The sequence below is a fragment of the Canis lupus genome, chromosome 24, assembly GCF_003254725.2.
Source record: "Canis lupus dingo isolate Sandy chromosome 24, ASM325472v2, whole genome shotgun sequence".
NCBI lineage: Eukaryota > Metazoa > Chordata > Mammalia > Carnivora > Canidae > Canis > Canis lupus.
In genome coordinates this window covers 22,818,602-22,843,256 of record NC_064266.1, presented here as the reverse complement: position 1 = coordinate 22,843,256, position 24,655 = coordinate 22,818,602, and the positions used below count along the sequence as shown (strand labels likewise).

Below are 24,655 nucleotides of genomic sequence, written 5' to 3'. Positions count from 1 at the left end.
GAGACATCTGAAAAGGGAGAAGGATTGTGAGGGACTTGATTCAAGGACCCTGGGACCATGACCTGAGCCAAAGGTGGACACTCAACTACTGAGCCATCCAGGCTTCCCACCACCTAAAAATCTATCTGGAAACAAGTACACAGACCTTGCAAATTATTTGTAAAGACGAGTGGATTATTAAATTAGTCCTGTACTATTATGAATGTTTTCACATGTACATTTCATGCCTCACTGAGAGCTATATTTCTTTAAACCTTACTCCAAATTCTTTAGCCTTTCATTTGGTGATTTCCTGCCTATGCTCAAAAAGATATATGTAACATCACAGGTAGAGTCAAGACTGTACTCCACAATTAACTATCATCTTCAACCTTCATCATATGTTCTCAAAAGGTGAGAGGCACAGTGTGTCATATAAAATGCTGAACCTTTTATACCCATCATCTCTTTGCATACTCAAAATCACCACCTTTTCAGGTGGGACCATCCTCACCCTTTCCATACTTACCTCTACTTAACCTGGATTTCTTAAGCCCTTTCCCTCTCTCCTTAGCAGTTCTTTTTTTTTTTTTTTTTTTTTTTAAAGATTTTATTCATGAGAGACAGAGACAGAGAGGCAGAGACACAGGCAGAGGGAGAAACAGGCTCCATGAAGGGAGCCCAATGTGGGACTTGATCCTGGGACTCCAGGATCACGCCCTGGGCTGAAGGCAGGCGCCAAACCGCTGAGCCACCCAGGGATCCCCCACATTTCTCAGTTTTTAAAAAAGATTTTATTTATTTATTCATGAGAGACACAGAGAAAGAGGCAGAGGGAGATGCAGGCTCCTGCAGGGACCCCAACACAGGACTCAATCCCAGGACCTCAGGATCATGACCTGAGCCTGAGCCACCCAGGCGTCCTGCATTTTTCATTTAACATAAAACAAACAAACAAAAAGATTTTATTTATTTGAGCAAGAGAGAGATGGAAGGAGAGAGAGAGAGGGAGTAGGGGGAGGAGCAGAGGGAGAGGAAGAAGTAGACCCCTACACTAAGCAGGCAACCAAGGGTAGGGCTGGATCCTGGGACCGTGGATCATGGCCTAAGCAGAAGGCAAATGCCCAACTTACTGAGCCACTCAGGTGCCCCAGCATTTCTCATTTTTGTATACAATCAAGCATTTTTAAAATATATAAAAAATATATCTTGTAGACTACATATATTACTTATTAATCATCTACTACCTGTTTCTCCCAAAGTGAGCACTTAATAAGTATTTACATAAATGGAAAAATAACAATGAGGGCAGAGGGACGCCTGAGTGGCTCAGTGGTTGAGCATCTGTCTTCTACTCAGGTCATGATCCCGCTCAGGTCATGATCCCGCCCAGGTCATGAATCCGAGATTGAGTCCCACATCCGGCTCCTGCCAAGAGCCTGTTTCTCCCTCTGCCTATGTCTCTACCTACCCCCCCACCATAAATAAATAATTCTTAAAAAAAGAACAACAACGAGGGCAGATATGCTAATTATTTGAAAGTATTCTCTCTTGGTCAATAGTCAATTCATCAAGAAGTTCTGAAAATTCTACCTACCTGGGATGCCTGAGTAGCTCAGCAGTTGGGCGTCTGCCTCTGGCTCAGGGTATGATCCCACAATCCTGGATAGAGTTCCACATCAAGCTCCTTGCAGGGAGTCTGCTTCTCCCTCTGCCTATCTCTCTCTCTTCTCTCTCTCTCTCTCATGAATAAATAAGATCTTTAAAAAAATTAAAAAAGAAAGAAAAGGAAATTCTACCTACCACCGAACATACCATCAAAACATACAAAAATCACTTATCTTGCACTATCATGATCCTAATCCAAACTTTTTACTTCTAGTTTTATTGCTGTCAGCCATGTCCTCATACAATTCTTTCTCTGTACCACAGGAAAGGTGATCCTTATAAAATATAAATAAGGTCATGCTACTTCCCCTTCACTGGGTACGAATCACTCTTAGAATAAAATCCAAATTCCTCACCCTGGCTTACAAACATCTATTAGAGCTGTCCTCTCTCTCTCTAACTTCTCTATCCTCTTCTTTTCATGTACTACACTCGTCATTATTGTACCAATTGAACATATCAAGTTCATTCCCACCATAAGACTTTCGCATACCTTTCTCTGTCTGGGATATTCTTGCATATGCTATCCCCTAGGTTAACTTGTTTATTGTCATTCAGATAACAGCTCAGTTTACTTCTTCAGGGAGCCCTAAATTGACCAGTACTCTTCTTGTTAACTATATTTATTGCTCAGTACTTCATTTTCTTTATCTCAACTTAGAGATATTCCTTAAAAAAACAAACAAACTCAAACTTTCATGAACAGTACAAAGAACTCCCTTGATATCATTCACTTAAATTCACTATCATGGGGCAGCCCGGGTGGCTCAGTGGTTTAGCACCGCCTTCAGCCCAGGGCGTGATCCAGGAATCCAGGGTTTGAGTCCCACATCCGGCTCCCAGCATGGAGCCCGCTTCTCCCTCTGCCTGGGTCTCTGCCTCTGTGTGTGTTGTGTGTCAATCATGAATAAATAAATAAAATCTTTTTTTTTTAATTTTTATTTATTTATGATAGGCACACAGTGAGAGAGAGAGAGGCAGAGACACAGGCAGAGGGAGAAGCAGGCTCCGTGCACCGGGAGCCCGACGTGGGATTCGATCCCGGGTCTCCAGGATTGCGCCCTGGGCCAAAGGCAGGCGCTAAACTGCTGCGCCACCCAGGGATCCCCTAAATAAATAAAATCTTAAAAAGAGAGAGAGATAAAGAATATAATGAGAGGACTGGACATGAGTTTCTTTAAAGCATATTTATAAAAAAATTAAATAGAACTTCTAGAAAGGAAATGCCCAATGAACATTTTGAAGAGCATATCAGATGGAGTTAAAAAGTAGAGCACTAGAAGATAGTGCTGAGGAAATCACCTAGTATGCAGTACACAAAGACATAAGGTAAAAAATAAAAAAGATAGTAAACAGAATAGTATAAGAGAATATGACATACATCTAGCAGAATTCTAGGAGATAAAAGAGCAAAAGAGAGCAGGGAAAGGAGGCACTATTCAAAGAGGTCATAGACAAAAATTTTCTAGAACTGAAGACCTGAATTCTCAGATTAAAGGAGTATACTAAATCCTCAGTACAAATAAATCCACAACTTACTTCACCATAGTACTACTGCAGAACACCAAACCTAAAGAAGAAAATCTTAAAAATAACCACAGAGGAAAATAGAACCCAACAAAGGAACAAAAACCAATGTGACTGGAAGCAGATTTCACATCTCCAGAACACCACAAATCACCACTCAAGTGCTCATGGAAAATAACTATCAGCTTATACCATCTAATCTCTGTTAACCATCATTCAAATAAAAGTGAAATAAAGATATTTTCAGACACATAAAAAAGAATTTACCACTCATAGACTATTTCTCTAAGAACTATTAACAGAGGTAGTTAGGCAGGAAGGAAAATTAAGAAGGAAAAATTATAATAAATATGAAATAATGAGTAGATAATGATAATAAACTTGAATTAATATTAGCTGTAAAAATAGTAAAAATAATTATTCTTTTAACTAGAGGTGAGTTATAAAAGTGACAATCAAATCCTTGACAGTGGTAATATATTGAGATTGACCAGTTCTGAATCATGAAATGTTGTAAATAAAATCTTAAAAAAAAAAAAAACCTAAAATGATACTAATAAGTCTAAATACAGCAGTAACCCATTAAACATAAACAGACCAGTTACCACGTAAAAGAATATGTCTAGATTGAATTCAAACAAACAAGTTCCAAGTATTTGATATTCATAGGACTCATGTCGAAACCCTAGCAGTGCTGAAAGGTTAAAAAAATGATGAAAACAGGCAAATGTATTAGCAAATGTTAATATTAGAAAAAATAGGCTTTAATCCAAAAAAACCATGATTCAGGACCAAAAACGGTCATTTTTTTTTTAAGATTTTATTTATTTATTCATGAGAGACACACAGAGAGAGGCAGAGACAGAGGCAGAGGGAGAAGCAGGCTCCTCGAGGGGAGCCTGATGTGGGACTAGATCCTGGGACCACAGGATCACACCCTGAGCTGAAGGCAGATGCTCAACCGCTGAACCACCCAGGGATCCCTAAAAACAAGGTCCTTATCCAAATGACAAAAGAATGATTCATTAGGAAAATACAATAATTCAAAACTAAGTATGTATACAACATAGGTTCAAAAACAGGATTTTGACAAAATTGCCAAGAGAAGTGGATAACACAAATCACAGTGAAAGTTTTCATACATCTTGCTTAAAAGCCAGTAAAGATTGAAAAATTTATAACTATATATCTAAACAACACAAGTTTGACAAATGCCAAGTATTCATTCAGTAGGCAGTAAGAGAATTCTGGAGCTCAAAAGACAAATATGACTTAAAGATATAAACTTAGGAGCTATCAGCATATAGATGTGGATAAACCACAGGAAGATGAGACTGCAGAATAAAGAGTATTGAGCAATCACTCTCAAAAGAGCAGGAAATATGGAGCATGGAATATCCTTTGAATGTCTATCTTCAAACTCATCCACTATTTTCATTTGTCCAGTTAAGTGTATGTCTTGATTTATATAGGCAAAACAGGAGAAGGTAGATTAACGTGGCACATTAAACAAACAAACAAACAAACCAAAAGGCTGAAGGACTTTCAAATACTTGTATTGAAGTGTTTGAAAATGACTCCAGAAAACAGAATTCCCAAGTCGAGTCAATGGTTCTCCTGCCCTTCCTCCAGACACGCTTTTCAAAGATGAGGTGTTAAGAGACAGTTCCCTTGGCTTATAAGACACTTTTTTCACTTTCCAAAATAAAGGTGGAAAACAACAATTCTATGTCAATTACCAAATCTGCAATCTTCCTCCTACTTCAGACATGACTGAAGAGCAGTGCCAGGATGGGAGGGTGGAAATAAGGTTCCTACAGTCCAAAACTGAAGTGCAGAGCCAACCATGGGAGTGACGCCTCAATTTTTTTGCTGAGGTACCTCACTGGCCTCACTCCAGTTAAAGCCCTGTTGAAGAATCTCTACTATTAATATTCTTTGGGCAATCAAAGCATATGTGGCTATTTGTCATGCTTCCCTATTTGGGGCAGCAGATATATACTCTGCTTTTGAAGATATAGTTCCCATTCAAAAACAAAAAATGCTACTGGCATCTTCATTATGGCATTAGATCCAGAAATGGTATGAGCAATTTATTAAAAGGGATGAAGAGAAGGGACGCATTGAGTGGCCTTCGGCCCAGGGTGTGATCCTAAAGTCCCTGGACTGGGTCCCACATCGGGCTCCCTATAGGGAGCCTGCTTCTTCCTCTGCCTATGTCTCCCTCTGCCTCTCTCTATCTCTCTCTCATGAATAAATAAAGAAAATCTTTTTAAAATTTTAAAAAATAAAAATAAAAGGGATGAAGAGAAAATCAGTTTTGCACTGAACTGTAGGCTTCTTTTCCTTTGAAAGAATAAAAGAACTATTATCTTTCAGACCGGCCACTGAAGGAAAGCCCCATTCTTCAAGAAAAACGTAAAGAAAAACTTTTAAGAACACCTGTACAGATCAAGACAGTAATATCTGACGCAATATCATGCCTACAATCAGTTCCGACTTTTACCAGCTCCAAACTTCAAAAGAAAGCACTTAATTCAGTGCCAGGAGACTGTTTCAAATCTCAACTCTCCTCCTTCCTGACCTAATCTTGCATTAACTCCACTGCTTAAATGAGGCAGCAAATTTAAAAGCTCATAAAAGACTCTACAAAAACTACAAATTATAACCTGCTCTAAATGTAATCACACCACTTTACCTGGAGACTTGCCTTCATAGGTGCTGTTAGGTAAAATGCTAGCTGCCAATTCTTCAAATTCTAGGACCTTTTAAAAATTACAGAAGAGAAAGACAAGGAAGAAGAAAGGCAAAAAGACATTTTCCCAACAGAAATGGTCTTAAATTCTGTATTTAGAAGTATCACATAGCTAAGTTTTTTTAAAAACATTTTATTTATTTATTCATGAGAGACACACACACAGGGTGGGGGGGCAGGCTCCTCCACGCAGGGAGCCCGATGCGGAACTTGATCCCAGGACTCCAGGAACACACCATGGGCAGAAAGCAGGAGCTAAACCACCCAGGGATCCCCCAGACAGCTATGTTTAAAACACTGAAATTGTTGCTTTACATATCAGAATTATTAAAAATCTTAATTTGAAAAGTTACAAACTGGGCAGCCCAGGTGGCTCAGCAGCTTACCGCCACCTTTAGCCCAGGGCCTGATCCTGGAGACCCGGGATCAAGTTCCATATCAGGCTCCCTGCATGGACCCTGCTTCTCCCTCTGCCTGTGTCTCTGCCTTTCTCTTTCTCTCTCTCTCTCTGTCTCTCATGAATAAATAAATAAATAAAATTTAAAGAAAAGAAAAGTTACAAACTCAAGATTTTACTTTATGACTGTGCTGCACAACTAAACACTGAGCAGGGCAGCCCCGGTGGCTCAGCGGTTTAGTGCAGCCTTCAGCACAGGGCCTGATCCCGGGGACCGGGATCGAGTCCCACGTCAGGCTCCCTGCACAGAGCCTGCTTCTCTTTCTGCCTATGTCTCTGCCTCTCTCTCTCTCTGCGTCTCTCATGAATACATAAATAAAATCTTTATTAAAATAAATTTTTAAAAAACCACTGAGCAATCAAAAGATATTAGTCTATTACCTCCCTAGTAATTTTCTTGGCTATTTACTTAAAAAGCTACCAGATTCTTTTCCTTGATAGGAGTAGTGACTTTGTCAAGGTCACAATCAGGAGCCAAGAACAATTTCTATTTGGGTCTTAAGCCTGGTAACCTGTTTGAGATTACAATCTTGATTTAGACCAATAACCAAAATAGAACACTTAAATTTGTTTATGGATGAAGGAAGAAAGAAGTCTAGGATACCAAATTCCTCACTGTGGTATTTATCCTAATAAATAAACTGGAAAAACCATTTGTGCAAACACAGAAGTCAAACAACAAAATGTAAAATTAAAGGATTTAACTAATTTTGACTGCATGCAGTTTTCCCATAAAACATTATCATTTTAAACTAGGCCCCTTTCCTAATGTACTGCCCATCCCAATTAAATTTAATAAACTCAAAAACACACGACCAAAATTTCTGTGTCACCCCCACCCACCCTAGGAGCTTACTCGGCCAATGGTTTGCTTGAATGTTATGGGTGTGGTATGAAATATTTAAACCAATGACTAAAATTTTCCATAAAAGCCCATCCAAAGTCTAAAAAGCTTTACCACTCAGAAACAGATTCATCTCCAAACATTTGAAAGGTTTACTATTCCACTTATGACACTCTAGTTTTTTTACATTTAACATTTAGGTGTAGGAGGTGGTAAAGGGGGAGAGGGTGTAATTAGTTTTGCTTGTAAAACGTTCATCACAGTTGTAGTGCCAACTGAGCTATACAGCCTATTGGGGGTCTAATAGATTTCAGGGTATTATCGTTTGAGTAATAGAGGTGGGGGTTGTGGTGGAAATCAATAAATGGCTACTACTTCTTTGCACAGACCCATATGGAAGTAATCAAGCGCAAGGGTGGCAGCTGGGGCCAATAACAGTCACCTGCAGTTGAGGGACATGGGGGTTTCAGATGGGTTTTTAATGCTAATTTCCTACAGAAACAATGAGCTAGAAAGAGCAGAGTAACAGACGAGGCCGGATGAAGAGAGACCAGCCAGAACAATGGCTGCACCTGGTGCTGGGAGCAGAGGGACAGAGCCGGCACGCGCCCGCCGGCAGCAGAGGGCACATCTGTCACCCTCCAAGCGGCCCATCCCCCAGCTCTTCCAACAGGGTAAGTAATGCAAGGTCCCTAAACATTAACAGCTTGCCACACAGCAACAGGTTTGAGTTTTTAAGGCTGCTACATTCTCTACACGCACCCTTCTCCCATGACTAAGAATTAGTTAAGAAAGCAGGACTGGTTCCCTGTTAGTTTGGAGACTTACTGAAAATACGCAAGAAGCACATTTTAACTAAGTCTGTTGGTTTACTGTGACTCTGATGTTTAAGGGGGACTAAGAAAAATCATATGGAAAGATAAATCTTATTCAGTATTCATGCAAGCATCATGCTTGTTACTTTTTAAAATACAAATAACATCTATTTTTACTTCTATTTTACATGTGAGCAAATTGGGACTTAGAGGTGAAGGTTAAATCAGTTCATGCTTACTAATATTAGCCAAAGCCTATACACAATCTTTTCACTATTTTTCTTCCATCAGTCCTAACTACAACTAAATAAAAAATATTCTATTTACTTGAGAACTCCAGCTATGAGAAGCAACTACAGACATATATGTGTGTGTTGTGTGTGTTTGTGTGTGTGTGTGTGTATATATATATATATATATATTCTCTACAGAATTGTACCCAACCTTGCTAGCTATCTCCAACAAGCTGCTCAGGATTGACTGCTAACGGGATTTCCACTAGCTATTGCTTTAAACAAAGCAGAGAGTTGCTTTTGCAGATTTAGGCATGCTTTAGAAAGTAAATACATATGCATTTTAACTTTCTCAGCATAAATATGAAGCCACATAAGTCTTAAACACTGTTTGGAAATCCCATCAACCAGTGAGAATATAAAACCCAGTTATAGTGGGTTATTTTTCTGCAAGATAGAGTCATCACTAATTCCTGTATTTACTGACTTGAACTTGGAGGGAAAATTAACTACACACTGCAAAGTAGAAACCTTTTAAATTAGACCTCGCTGAGTGCTCGCTTTGGCAGCACATATACTAAAGTAGACCTTGCTGGTTTTAAAAAGGGGTGGGGGAATATGTATATATACAGATAGGTATCTCAGAAGCACACAATTACTCTTCGATTTGGAAAGATAACAACAGCTGAGCGTAATCGAAAGCATAGAAAGCATAGTAGAAATTAACACTGTGTAGCTATGCATCTGACAAAGTCTTTAAGGCACTGCAGTTTAATGAAAACTGAACCTTTCCATCCACTCACCCACCATGTTTCTTTGGACAAAGAGTCTAAATCCTTCTGTTCTAAGTTCTGATCAAATACTGTGCCTCATGAAGGTTCTCTGATTGCCTGAGTTGGCAGTAATTTCCAGGACTTACCTACTTTTGTGCATTCATGTACATTTTATCTCCTCTATGTGACTTTTTTTATCCCTTACTATATATAACATCACATACAACAGGAAATCAAAAAATGATTGCAAAATGAATATCCTGAAAATTCACAAGACAATTCCAATCTAAGTTCAACCACCAAGTAGGGTAATTAAACACTAGGCCAGGATGACTTTTTACTGCCTCACTCACTACCCTTTCCTCAGTTTTTCTATCTATAAAATAATGGATTTGATTAGACTGTCCTTAAAATCCTCTTCAATCCTAACATTTTTCCCTGGGGACTTAGGAGCATTTCTAGCATTGAGTGGACTTCAAATAACCTTCAATGAATGATTCAACCAATCTTTCAGATTCACTTGAATTCTTCCAGTTGTGTATAAAAGATACTTATTCGGGATGGCTGGGTGGCTCAGGAGTTGGGCGGCTGCCTTCGGCTCAGGGCAGGATACTGGAATCCTGGCATCAGGTCCTTCATCGGGCTCCGATGAAGAGCCTGCTTCTCCCTCTGCCTGTGTCTCTGCCTTTCTGTGTGTGTGTGTGTGTGTGTGTGTGTCATGAATAAATAAATCTTTAAAAATAAAAAAGTTGTTTATTCAAACTCAAAAGCATCCTTCCTTGAAATTCCAAAGATGCAATGTAAATGTCATTATCCTCATCATCAGTTTATTGGCAATGTTGTATTATATAATTTCAGTCCAACATGACCCCCTGATTTAAAAAAAAAAATCGTTGCTTGGGTCATTCCTGGAAGCCAATTTAGGTTTCTGGGGCACTTGGCTGGCTCAGTCTGTGGGGTATGCAAGTCTTGATTTCAGAATCCTCAGTTTGAGCCCCACATTGGGCATGGAGCCAACTTAAAAAAGAGAGAGAGACTTCTTCTTTGCATAGCAGTAAAGCTTCTCACAATATTTTTTTTTTAAGATTTTATTTATTTATTCATGAGAGACACACAGAGAGAAGCAGAGACATAGGCAGAGGAAGAAGACTGCAGGAAGTCTGTTACAGGAACTCGATCATGGAACCCCAGGATCATGACCTGAGCCAAAGGCAGAGGCTCAACCACTGAACCATCAGGAGCCCTCACAATGCTTTCATAATCTTTAGAAAGTAGTATGATTTTCTTTAGTATTCAACTCAAAGATTATCTTGGTATTATCTCAGTAACAAGCAACTAGTTTCCTGAACTCTGTGGTACTACTAGGACTTTTAATTAACCACCTTCAGTTTAGTTGCAGTCAGTGGATCTTCACATATTAAAATATATATCATTTACCACTTTTTAATGCTTCTTGAAACTCCAGCATCAAAAGTATTCCTAGTATGGACACACAGCATATGCAGATCCCTTTTGTAAGCCCTTCACAGAAGATCCAGCCTACGCTACACTTCAGCAGTGAGTTGTCTTCTCCCCACTCTTCCAAGGAGCACATCTCCCAGGGTGCAATTAATGCTTGCTCACTGAAGGAGTATCATGTAAATTCCATATGCCCTTCTCAAATATTCAGGCAAGTCCCTAAAGATGCTGAACTGTTCACCTATCAAAACAAACTCAGAGGAAAAAAAAAAAAAAAAAAACAAGATAAAACCCCCAAAATTTGAAAATTCTTACATCATTTGGCCAATCTGGTAAAATAGAATACTTATAAAAAAGATTCCTGTGCTCGCTTCGGCAGCACATATACTAAAAAAGATTCCTTTAAAAAGTCTCCCCCACCTCAAGAGATCTGACTGCAAAATTGAAAGAAAAAACTGAATTGTACTATCCTCTTAAAAGAATCACCCAACTGACATAATTGAAGGTTGAAGAACTTTAAGGAATAAATGTATTTTCTTAAATTCCTATTTGAGAACTAGTAGAATTTTCAACAATAAAAAAAAATTTAAACAGTACTGTGACAAGACAGTATAATTCAGTATCTCACTCCTGTTGACTTTTTCAGAAGTTCTGCTCTAACAGGCTCATTTACATTACAATACTTAAAATGCTTTCCAAATCATTTATAATCATAGCGAGGCTTAACAAAGAAAGCATATGACATTCATAAAAGATAAGAATGATCTGGGAGGTAGGTACAGTGAAGAGGAAGGTACCGAGAAAACTAGAGTTCTAAACAAGATCCATTCTTAGCAAGAATTTGAAGTTAAAAATGCAAAGGGTGTATGGGGTACCTGGCTGGCTCAGTATGTGGACCCTGCAACTTTTGATCTCAGGGTTTTGAGTTCAAGCCCCACGATGGGTGTGATTACTTAAAAATAAAATCTTAAAAAGAAATGCAAAGGGTTTAGGAACCAACACAGCAAAATAATGAACATCTAGAAACTTCTGAAACTAACTTGAATGCCTTCTATGTGCCAAATTTTCCCAATAATGACAACAGGCAGGAATTGCACAAACTAGAGACCCAAAGAGAATAAGTAACTTGCCTGAGATCAGAAAACTAGTGAAAAATGGCTGTATAATATGTGTAACTCCCAAACCCCATGCAGTCTCCCTCCCCTTAGGTATCTGGATTTGGAGGCCTGGAAGACATGAATACAATGCACAGAAATAGCAAAAAGCTAAATTATGTTTCACAAATAAGAAGGACTATAATACAATAGCTATGTACATGCGAATTTATTTTATAAAAAAATGACTCCAAACTGACAATTCAAGTCAGATTTGTGATGTTACTTGTTTACTTTGTATGTAGGAAGTAAACAGAAGAAAACAGCATAGGGGTAAAATGTAATATAGAAAAAAAGAGTCAACTACATTAAAATTAAAAGATAATGTTAGTTTTACTGTAATTCTCTTTCAATTGTAATTTACCTGAATACACGGAAATAAAATCTGACAATAAGGAAGAGTACCTTATAAGCCATCTTTTACACACTGCCTATTTGTATTATGCATACTAAGGGAGAAAAAAATTCTCCTCAAAATATCACACACTGTATGTGGAAATACCTTACAGAAATATTTGTGAGACTACTTTCCTAGCCACAGGATTCATGTTACATCTGATTCAAGTTTCCATTCAAAAAAGCATGGCATTCAAATAAAGGTGGCAACTGAAAAATGATACAGATATATGAACAAAATGAAGTATCGAACCAACAATGAGTAGCTAAAGGCTAACCTCATACCAAATATAAAAAATTCATATCATAATCTGAAATTAGTAAAAAGCTTTGAAAGGCAGAAAATTGCCACTTTAGCCCCTAAAACTAAATTAAAATGTACTTACCCCAAATGCCCAGATTATAACAATCCAGATTCTTAATATACCAAATTTATTCAAAATAAATATAAAAAAGCTCCTCTTTTCCTCCTCTTAATCTTCAAAGCCCAATCTGAGACCAGCCTTCCTCCTTCTTTCATTAACTGGACATGTGTCAGCTCTCTCACATCTGCGATTTCTCACTGACTAGAGCTGCCTGTCCCATTCCAGGGAAACACAGATGGATCCCAGATGGGAAGGTCCTGCCAAACAGACCAGCTCTTCACCTTGCCAGAATCCCCAGATACAGTCAGTCTCTCTGTCTCTCTCTTTCTCCCTCCCTCCTGCTCCCTCTCCCTCCACTATCCTTCCAACCCTCCCTGTTACTAGGGCTCTTTGCCAGCTGATGTCACTAAGTACACACCTCCCAGTGGCTCCTGGCCAATCTGACATTAACTTGTTAAATACGTGTAATTTGTTTATGGCTGACAATAACAGCAAGGATATTGTGCAAAACCTATCTGTACAAGTCCCTAGTGGAATAACATGTAGAGACACACATAGATACACAGACTCATGTTTTTGGGAACATTCAAATGCTTAACAATTACTATTTAAAGTCCTACATATTGTCTGATTTCTGCTATTGTTTAATAGCTTCTGCTCTTTGAGCCAATTTTTAAATCCTACTTATGACAAATTCCTTCTTAAAATGAATTATTAAAACTCTGCTTTGAATGTGCAATTGGATAAAAAATGTAAAGTTGCAAATTAATCTGGGGAATATAAACAGAAATGTATGTAAATGATTCACACAAGCTGCCTCTCAGATCCAGACTTGGTAGCACTGCAAAACTGGCACGTGATTAAAATAAGACAATGCAGGCAACATGGTTCTGATGCTGTGAAGATTATAAATGAAAGATGGGGAACACAATGCAAAAATTGTTTTAAAACAAGGCAAATATGAATGTGAGAAATAACAATGGTATTAAAGAAACTGCTAATGCAAGTTTCAACAATGAAGAGCCAAAATTAAAAAATCAGTTTTGGAAATAAAACAATGAGGACCCAGAGAGAAGGACTAAACTGCTAAAGGTCAGTTTTAATCACTTATGCCTTCAAAAACCTAGCATATAATGAAAATTGATCACTGAAAATTGATACTGTACTATAGTTGTAACAATAGCTGTCACTAGGATATAAACTGGGTAAAGGGTCCACTGGACCTCAATGTACAATTTTGTTTTGCAACTTCTTAGGAATCCATATTTTAAAATAAAAGGGCTGGGTGGGGATACCTGGGTGATTCCTGGGGTCACAGTATATGGACACATATCCATTAACACAGATTAGGAATGAAAGGTCTTCCATACACAAAATCAAACAGCTGTGGGCTATAATTCTCTAACCTTTAATCTTCTATCAGACTTTGGATGTCTGGAATCTGTCAACAATTTTTCTGTCATGGCAAGTTTTGGCAAATAGGAAAAAGACTATTTCTGTCAAGGGCAACCTACTGGCTACGTTTTGGGTCTTTAGTTCACCCAAGTGGTATTGGTAATAATAGCCGCAGCAGTAGGCTGAGGATTTACCAATACTGCTAAGTGTCAGTAACTGTTCTAATTGCCAGCATCTTCACAAAGACCCTATATCAAAGGGTCTCTAAGGTAGGTAGAATCATTATCTCAATGTTATAGTAACAGAAATAAGGCATTAAGAGTTAATTACATAGTTATTATTATTAGTTAATCCCCCAAACAAGAAAGTGTTAGCACCAGGTGGTCTGGATCCAAAGCCAGAGCAATATATTCGGTCTAGTAAGAAAATGAAGCAAAGGATGTTCCTGACTATCCTGGATTACTGGCTCTGGAAGAAATCAGCCACTATGTCATGAAGACACTTCTTCAGCCCTAAGAAGAGGTCCTTAAGGTAAGGAACTGAAATCTCTTGCCAATGCCAGCATTAACTTGCTCAACTACCTAGCCAGTACCATCTAGCTAAATTATTTCAGAATTCTGACCCATAGGAACTACATGAGAATAAGCATTTATTGTTGTTTATTTTTATTTTTTTAAAGACTTTATTTTATTTATTCATGAGAGACACAGGCAGAGAGAGAAGCAGGGTCCCTGCAGGGAGCCTGATGTGGGACACGATCCCGGGGCTCTGGGGATCATGCCATGAGCCAAAGGCAGATGCTCAACCACTGAGCCACCCAGGCGTCCCAGTATTTATTGTTGTTTAAATAAAGAGAAAAGATGGTTCTTTTGCTACTGGCACCCAGATTATGGACCTTAAATACTATTTCCCACTACAAGGAAGCTGGGCTCTTTAGAAAAATTGCTGATTCCAGGTATGACACAGAAAATGTAGAAAACTAGTCATGCCAGAAAGAAATTGAGCTATCAAAGACTTCTGGATTTGTGTCCATGGGACTCAGGAGCCAACCTGAAAAGGTTCCACTACCTAAGATGGGATCATTTGATTATCAGTAAAAAATAATAATTGCAATGGATCGGAACATAGCAAAATGGGGGCACCTGGGTGGTGCAGTTGGTATAAGTATCTGACTCTTAATTTCAGCTCAGGTTGTGATCTCAGGGTTGTGAGATCAATCCCTGCATCAGGCTCCACACTCAGCATGGAGTCTGCTTGAGATTCTCTCTCCCTCTCCCTTCTGCCTTTCCCACTTGTACGCTCTCTCTCTAAAATAAATAAACCTTATAAAATAACACAGCAAAATGTTTAAATTTTTGAGTTCATAATGATACTTATACAAAGCTAACTGATCACTTTTTGAAGGATATTAGAGAACCAATTCATTATTCTGAAACTAGTGAATTGAGCACTTTACCTATTGTTCTATGTCAACTGACCTTTAAGGAAATACATAGTTGGTGGAAACTAATCCCTACTGAAATAACCCAACTAAAATGAAAAATATATATATTTGTAAAATCATTTTGCTAAGCTCTAATGACAAACATTAATCTAGGTAATGATCAACCGCCACAAATATGAGATGAGAAATACATGAACATCAATGTGCCTAAGTGATATACTTGCAATTACTCTTGACAAACAGGAGCCTCTAGAGCTAACAACCAACCAGTTTACAGAACTTTGAGGGGACACAAAAACATGTTAACGACAGCATGGGAACGCAATTAGGAAAATCTGGAATGTGAGAAAATCAATAGAGCAAACAACCCAGATTTGTTTGGGAAAAAGGGAGTGGAGAAAGGGAGCCAGTATAGAAGCTATACATGAAAAGAGAAATAAAAAGACTTAAATGCAACATGTGAACATTATTCGGATTCCAATTTGTTTTTTTTTTTTTTTTTTTTTTTCGGGATTCCAATTTGAACAAATCAACTGTAAAAAATAACCTGGGATAACTGGGAAAATTTTAAAACTCATTATTTAATTATATGAAGGAATTATTTAAAACTTAGCTATAATAGATTTGTGATTTTTTTTTTAAAGATTTTCCTTATTTATTCATGAGAGAGACACAGAGAGAAAGGCACAGACACAGGCAGAGGGAGAAGCAGGCTCCACGCAGGGAGCCCAATGTGGGACTGGATCCTGGGTTTCCAGGATCACACCCTGGGCCGAAGGCGCCAAATCGCTGAGCCACCCAGGCTGCCCGATTTGTGATTATTTTTAAGAAAAGTCCTTCTATCTTTTAAGTATATACAGAAACATTTACTGGTAAGTTTGTTTTTGTTTTTGTTTTTAAAGACTTTATTTATTTATTCATAGAGACACAGGCAGAGGGAGAAGCAGGCACCATGCAGGGAGCCCAATGTGAGACTGGATCCCGGGTCTCCAGGATCACGCCCTGGGCTGCAGGCAGCGCCAAACCGCTGCGCCACAGGGGCTGCCCTACTGGTAAGTTTGTATTCCATCTAGGATTTCCTTCAAAAGGAGCAGAGTTGGTGATTATTGTAGCTGGGCATTTAAGTCCATTTTTAGAGCTGTTTGGTATTTCCACAATATAAAGATAAAAACACTAGATTTCTTTAAGCAGTATGCCAAATTATGGGTGAGGTTTGCAACTGCATAGGGACAATTTTTTTAAAGTAACTCAGATAAAAGGAATCAAAGTTTGACATGAGGTTTAATGTGGTACCAACATATTCATTTACCTCATTGTCTACATCCTGAGTTGAAACTCAACTTTTTCTGATACACTGTCAACTTTTAAAAATAAAAGATGAGAAGCCAACAGTGTAATATATCTAGAATAGTGAATGCAACTGCTAAATTGGTTGCTTTACAACAGAATTTGTAAAGGAGTTTTTTTTTTGTTTTTTTTTTTTAATGTCCTCCTAAGGGAAAACTGGGATATACCCAGAGTGTTAGATTTGAATTGCAGGCATCAATATGAATTGGTTATAACACACTGACATCCAGGTCTTGATTTCTAAACTACATTTTCTACTAAACCCTGGCTTCGGGCAGCCCAGGTGGCTCAGCAGTTTAGCGTCACCTTCAACCCAGGGAGTGATCCTGGAGACCCAGGACCGAGTCCCACATCGGGCTCCCTGCACGGAGCCTGCTTCTCCCTCTGCCTGTGTCTCTGCCTGTGTGTGTGTGTGTGTGTGTGTGTGTCGTGAATAAATAAATAAAATCTTTAAAACAAAACAAAACCCTGGCTCCTTAGAGAAATAGGTAATACCTGGTGAGACAGAGAAGGTATAAGATAAGCATACAACATTTTGTACAAGAAAGTAAAGGATTACTCAGAAATGATGGGGATATGTCAAAAAGACACTGAAGCCCATTAGAAGGAGCTGCCATGGCCAACTATGGGACATAGTTCAAGCCATAAAATAAATACTTCTCAAAAAGAAAAAAGTCCCCATTCACGTCAAAAATTAGAAAACTCCCCTCGGAGTATCAAGTGAATATTTGCAGCAATTCATGAAGTTCTAATAAAGATGATCACGACAATCCCTCCTTTGGTTTTTTTCTTTGAAAATTACTACTGCCATGATGGTTCTAAACACTGAGTTATTCTACATTGTTATTTTAGTTGTGTAATGTTCATTTTATACCTATAATGAACCACTGCTAAAAAAGGAGCATAAGAAATTTAAATATAGAAAACATAATTAAATAGAACTTATAAATAAATCTTAAATAATAAAAACTATTCTACAAATATGCTTTAGATCCAGACCTTTGAGTTGGATTCATCAGATCAAACCTCTTATCCAACACATAAAGATGCCTCTTTAGACCTTCAATGACATCAAAAAAAAAAGAAGAAGAAGAAGAAAAAAGAAAACACCAATGCTGATAGTCAATTTGCTTTTCACGGTACAGTCAATTAAGCATCTGCCTGCCTTTGGTTCAGGTCATGATCCCAGGGTCCTAGAATCGGGCCCACATCAGGCTCCCTGCTCAGCAAGGAGTCTGCTTCTCCCTCTCCTTCTCCCCCTCCCCACTGCTCATGCTCTCTTGTTCTCTCAAATAAATAAATAAAATCTTAAAAGAAAAAACAAACAAACACTACCGGGACTGGGTGGCTCAGTCAGTTGTGCGACCAGCATTTAGTTTCAGCTCAGGTCATGATATTGTGGGTCATGGGACCAAGACCCTCATGGGGCTCTGCACTCAGTGAGGAGTGTGCTTGAAAGGTTCTCTCCTTCTGCCTCTTTCTCTGTCCCTCTCCCCACTCATGTGCAAGCTCTATTCTCTCTCTAAAATAAATAAATCTTTAAAAAAGTTTTTTTATTCCAAACATTATGTCATAAAAAGCTTGGTCTTTTTGAAAACAGAACACATCATAAAATTTTAATCTACACTTTACCCCCCCAAAAAACAAAACAATCTGTTTATTTTTATAAAGAATTATGTTTTGGTGCACCTGGCCAGCTCACTCAGTGAAGTACATGACTCTTGATCTCAGGGGATGTGAGTTCAACCGTCCATTGGGTGTAGAGATAACTTAAAAATCTTTATGAAAAAAAAAAAGAATTATGTTTTACTTAAACAGAAATGTAAAATTAACAAAAATACCATTGTACTTTAAATTAGAGAAAGTAAAAATATACATTATTAAATAAAAGAAAATGATTATAATAACAATCTTAAAGACAATATATTTAAATGAAAAATTACTTTAAGATTAGTCTTTTGAAAAATCACCTCTTGGGGCAGGGGCACCTGGGGTAGCTCAATTGGTTAAGCATCTTGACTTTTTTTTTTTTTTAAGATTTTACTTATTTGAGAGAGAGAACAAGAGAGAAAGAGGGCATGCACACAAGCAGGGGGAAGGGCAGAGAAAGAGGGAGAAGCTGACTTGCTGCTGAGCAGGGAGCCTAACACAGGGCTTGATCCCAGGACACTGAGCCAAACACAGACACTTAACCGAATAGAGCCACCCAGATGCCCCAAGAGTCTGACTCTTGATTTTGGCTCAGGTCATGATCTCAGTAGGGCCCCTCACGGGGCATGGAGCCTGCTTAACATTCTCTCTCCCTCTCAAAAAGACAAACAAATAAACAAACACTTCTTTAACAACTACCGTACAAAAACGAAATCATCTTAAAAAAAAAAAAAAAAACCCTAGGGAGAGTTTACAAGATTGCATAATGAGAGAGTTTTCAAGTCTAACAAAATGATTATTTACAGCATTAAGAGATGATTATTTACAACACAGATCAAAAAACTATAGCCTGCTTACTGTTCTGATAAATAAAGTTTTACTGGAGCAACATTATGCCCATTGCTTTACAGATTAGTTTTCTGTAGCTGCTTTCCCATGACAACAGCAGTTAGGACAGATATCATGTAGCCCACAAAGTCAAAAATGTTTACTCTCCGGTCCTTTACAAAAAACTGTGTTGAACTCTGATTTATACCAACAGGGTAGCTTTAGACAGACTCAAACACCTATTGTGGGTGAGCCGTCATGCTAAGCATTGAAGACAGAACAATAAATAAAAATACAGTCCATGCGCACAGGTATCTTGCAGTCTGTTGGAGAGAAAAGATTCTAATTATCATACAAAATAAATGTATAATAAACTGTAAATGCTAGAAAAGAAAAAACAAGAAAATGATTAAGAGAACTATAGGCCTCACATGAGGGGGGAGAGGGAGGGCTAGTGAAGGACATATTATACAGGAGTATATTTTGATAAAGTGAAACTTAAAGGAGAACTGAGCTAGGCTTTTTTTTTTTTTTTTTTTTTTAAGGAGATGAAAAGTATTTCAGGCAGAGGGAACGACGGTATGGGAACCACACAGGCTACAGTGAAGAACTGGAAGAAAGTCCTCATGACTAGACAGCATCAAGCCTGTAGAAGGAAGATGGAGGGGAGGGACAAGCAAAGGGACAGACCACGCAGAATACTGCTGAGGGCGGGATCCCTGGGTGGCGCAGCGGTTTAGCGCCTGCCTTTGGCCCAGGGCGCAATCCTGGAGACCCGGGATCAAATCCCACATCAGGCTTCCGGTGCATGGAGCCTGCTTCTCCCTCTGCCTGTGTCTCTGCCTCTCTCTCTCTCTCTCTGCGACTATCATACATACATACATACATACATACATACATACATACATAAATAAATAAAATAAAAAAAAAAAGAATACTGCTGAGGGCGATAGGCAGACAACACACCAATTTGTCTCACTTTCTACATGTCAGATAATCTTGCAAACTCCTCCATGGTCAAAGGCTGCCTCACTCACTTTTTAGTTATACAGGGCTTTACAATTAATGCTAAAAGTCTGAAATATACAATTGATCAGAAAGTGGAGTGTCGGGATCCCTGAGTGGCGCAGCGGTTTAGCGCCTGCCTTTGGCCCAGGGCGCGATCCTGGAGACCCGGGATCGAATCCCATGTCAGGCTCCCGGTGCATGGAGCCTGCTTCTCCCTCTGCCTGTGTCTCTGCCTCTCTCTCTCTCTCTCTCTCTCTCTGTGTGACTATCATAAATAAATAAAAAATTTAAAAAAAAAAGTGGAGTGTCTTCATTTTTAGATCATTTATAGCAAATAGTTTAAGAGACACTGATTTTCTCTATCATTCAATAGAAAAAGCCTGGAGTAACTGTTCAGATTCAGCTACAAATGAGTTCTCTAAATCGTTAACCACTGATCTGTCAAATTAGAGGACAGGACTAGGTGTTATGAGAAGTCCCCTACAGCTTTGTTTCTTTCTTGCTTAAACTTGTTTCTTTGTTTTATTTTAAACTGACCAGGTGGACATAGTAAGAATATCATTAAGTTAAATAACCTGAAAATAAAACAAGTTTATGACTCTCCAGAAACAAAATATTCTAACTTTCCAATTTATATGACAACATATAGATTCTTGTTTTATTAGTTCTCAAGAACTTCACAATTTGCTGATTATTTGCTTTACATACTTAACATTACAAAGCTTGGAAGAATTTTGCGTCAACTTAAAACAATAGACAAGCAATCAAATTCACAAGTGATCTTGAAAACAAAACTGAAAAACTATTCTCTTGTTTGAGTCATCAGCCCTTATGGGACACAAGTCAGACTGCAGCAGCTGTGGATCATCATTTAAAATCAAGAATTCAATTTCAGTGTGATAGCAGATTTTTAAAAGTGGATGAATCAGAAGCACAGAAAATAAATGAAACAAATTTTCATTTGCCAAAATCAATCAATAAATAATCTATAATCTAAGGCATAAGGGATGATATCCAGTTACACGTCCCAAATCAGACTACCAACCAATTTCCTTCACTATGAACACTTCTGTCAAATAAACTCTTCTCTGCACACCTAGGAAATGATTCATCTTTAAAGACTTATCTCAAGGGTTTTCCCAAAACAAGCAAGCAGAGTTGATAGCTGGTCCATCTAGTGCTATCCTGAAGCCTGACAGTATATACTACACCACACTGGTACTTAACATTTTCAGTTATTTGTTAACCTGATTCTCCATCACTATGCCTTGATCAACATATTCAATGCTTATTTGTTGGATAAATAAATTAAAATATCCTATTTGTTTAAAACACAAATTCAGGGGTGCCTGGGTGGCTCAGCAGATTGTCTGCCTTCAGCTCAGATCACGATGATCTCAGGGTCCTGAGATCGAACCCCATGTCAGACTCCCTGCTCAGCTGAGGAGTCTGTTTCTCCCTCTCCCTCTCCCCTTCTCCTCCCCACCCCTACTGCTCATGTTCTCTCTCTCAAATAAACAAAATCTTTTATTAATTAATTAAAAAACCACAAATTCAACAGGATCAAACCACAGAATATTAGCTTTAGAAAGAACTGTATCTTGGGACGCCTGGCTGGCTCAACAGCTGAGGTCATGATCTCAGTAGGGCTCTGCACTGGGCATAGTCATCGTTTCAGTGTTCTGGGACATAGCCCCAAGTAAAGCTCCCTGTTCATTGAGGAGTCTGCTTCTCTCTCTCCCCTCCACCCTGTCCCCCACTTGTGCTCTCTCTTGCTATCTCTCTCTCAAATAAATAAATACAATCTTTAAAAAAAAAGAAAAAGAATTGAATCTAGCTCCTTCACTTAGTTAAAATAAGGCAGGGGAGGATAAGGTCTGAAAAAGTTGAATAAAATTCCTATTAGAGGGACGCCTGGGTGGCTCAGCGGCTGGACGTCTGCCATCGGCCCAGGGTGTGATCCTGGGATTGAGTCCCATGTCGGGCTCACTGCATGGAGCCTGCTTCTCCCTCTGCCTGTGTCTCTGCCTTTCTGTGTGTTTCTCATGAATAAATAAATAAAATCTTTAAAAAAATTCCTATTAGATATGATGTATTCAAATCAATTATGTTCTCTTCAAGAATTTTTATGAGTAGCTGTTTTTGAAATGGCAAAAACTTTTAATAATTTCAAGACTATTTTACTAATAACAATTAAAAATTACCTAGGGTGCCTAGGTTGCTCAGTCAGTTAAGTGTCTGCCTTCGGCTCAAGTCATGATCCCAGGGTCCTGGAATAGAGCCCCACATCGGACCCTCTGCTCAGTGGGGAGCCTACTTCTCGCGCTCTCTCCTACTCTACCTACTTGTGCTCTGTCAAATAAATAAAATGTTAAAAAAAAAAAAATTGCTAGCCCAGAGCCGGGTTTCCCCAAACATTGTGACAATTTTTGCTGCCCCTGCTCTGTCCCAAATAAGATATCATTCATTCTAAGAGGCATATACCTATTTGCAAGGACTATGTGGAGCATTACACTTGTCAAGTTATTAGGAGCTACAGCTCTTCATGTATTTCAGAAAGCTTTATGTGAAGAGTAAAAGTGGATGTCCAAGTTCTTGTAGGATTTTAAGTCAGGTATTTCCTGAACTCTATTTTACAAACTTAAAAACAAATAAGGTGTGGGGCACCTGGGTGGCTCAATTAGTTAAAGGTCTAACTCTTGGCTTCAGCTCAGGTCATGCTCTCAGGGGTCATGAGATGGAGCCCGCACAGGGCTCCACACTGGGCAGGGAGTTTACATGAGGTTCTCTCCCTCTGGCCCTCCCCACCCCCCATGTGCTCCTGCATTTTCTCTCAAATCAATCCACCAATCAATCTTAAAACAAACAAAGAAATAAGGTTGGTATCTTTGATGTACCTAAGATCACAACATGAACCCTAACACAGACAGTGTTCTTTCTATGCCCTGTTGGCCCCAAGTTCTCAAAACACCTAAACTATATAAGCTAAAAGCATTAGCCATCTAAGTGAATGCTTTCTGCGGGGCAACTCTGGGGTGGGGTAGGGGGGAACATTTTAAAGTAAGTTTTATTGAGGGGGGGCTCCTGGTTGACTCAGTCGGTTAAACGTATGCCTTTGGCTCAGGTCATGATCCCAGGATCCTAGGATAGAGCCCCACATTGGGATCCTTGGTCCATGAGAAGCCTGCTTCTCCCTCTCCCTCTACCACTACCCACTACTTATGCTCTATCGTGCTCTTTCTGTCAAATAAATAAATAACAAAAATTTAAAATCTTTAAAAAATAGTTTTATTTAGGTATAATATACATATCATAAAATTTACCTGTTTTAAATGTAAATTAAGTGACTTTTAGTAAATTTATATAATTGTACAACCATCACTACAATCCCATTTTAGAACATCTCTATTCCCCCAAAGATCCCTCATGTTCCTTTATAGGAAATCCTATTTACAACCCACAATACTAGGTAACAACTAAGCTGTTCTCTGTCCCTATAAAGTAGCCTTTCCTGGACATTTCATGTAAATGGAATCAAAATATGTTGTCCCAGAACACCTGGTTGGCTCAGTGGGTAGAACATGTGACTCAATCTCAGGGCTGTGAGTTCAGGCCCCACATTAGGTGTGGAGTTAGGTGTTACTCAAACAAACAAAACACAAAGATGTTGTCTTTTCTGAGTTCAGTTTCTTAAAGATTTTATTTATTGGGCAGCCCAGGTGGCTCGGCGGTTTAGCACCGCCTTCAGCCCAGGGTGTGATCCTGGAGACCTGGGATCGAGTCCCACAATCTTTCTTTAAAAAAAAAAAGATTTTATTTATTTATTTACGAGAGACGCACAGAGAGAGAGGGGGGCAGAGACACAGGCAAAGGGAGAAGCAGGCTCCACACAGGAAGCCCGAAGTGGAACTCGATCCCGGAACTCCAGGATCATGCCCTGAGCAGAAGGCAGACAGAGGCTCAACTGCAGAGCCACCCAGGGATCCCTGAGTTCTTTAATTTAATTTAATTCAGTATAATGTTTCCTGGGTTCATCCATGTTGTAGCATGTATCAATTTTCTTTTTTATTGCTGGCTAATATTCTATTAATGGATATGCACATTGCGTTTATTTACCACCGACTGATGGACATTTGAGTTGTTTCCAGTTTTTGGTTACTGAGTTAACACTGCTGAAAATAGGGATCCCTGGGTGGCACAGCGGTTTAGCGCCTGCCTTTGGCCCAGGGTGCGATCCTGGAGACCTGGGATCGAGTCCCACATCAGGCTCCCGGTGCATGGAGCCTGCTTCTCCCTCTGCCTATGTCTCTGCCTCTCTCTCTCTCTGTGTGCGACTATCATAAATAAAATGAAATAAATAAATAAATAAATAAATAAATAAATAAATAAATAAAGCATTAAAAAAAAAAAACCACTGCTGGAAACAATCTAATACAAATTTAAAATGATTGTTTCAAACAGTTTTGCCTAATTTTAATCTGTTCTGTGGGGAAAGATTTGCCAAGCTCCTTACTCCACCCTTCAGGAAGCTCTACTCTAACCAAGTTTATTTAAATGGT

At 38.8% G+C, this 24,655-nt stretch overlaps 1 protein-coding gene and 1 long non-coding RNA gene across 5 annotated transcripts in view; one reads left to right on the top strand and one right to left on the bottom strand.

Annotated features, from left to right (window-relative positions):
- The window catches only part of LOC118352282 (uncharacterized), a 54,987-nt gene extending 37,020 nt beyond the window's left edge, over positions 1 to 17,967 (top strand). Inside the window, exons 3-5 of the long non-coding RNA XR_004809174.2 lie at positions 7,729 to 7,904; positions 16,187 to 16,315; positions 17,602 to 17,967. This is a non-coding gene — a long non-coding RNA (uncharacterized LOC118352282). The remainder of the gene's footprint in view (positions 1 to 7,728; positions 7,905 to 16,186; positions 16,316 to 17,601) is intronic.
- CBFA2T2 (CBFA2/RUNX1 partner transcriptional co-repressor 2) overlaps positions 1 to 24,655 on the bottom strand; it is a 146,909-nt gene that overhangs the window by 72,703 nt on the left and 49,551 nt on the right. Inside the window, exon 3 of one of the 4 annotated variants that reach the window (XM_049100532.1) lies at positions 1,577 to 1,739. The exons of the other annotated variants lie outside the window; for them this stretch is intronic. The gene's annotated coding sequence lies outside the window, so the exon portion shown is untranslated. The remainder of the gene's footprint in view (positions 1 to 1,576; positions 1,740 to 24,655) is intronic. 4 annotated transcript variants of the gene reach the window in all.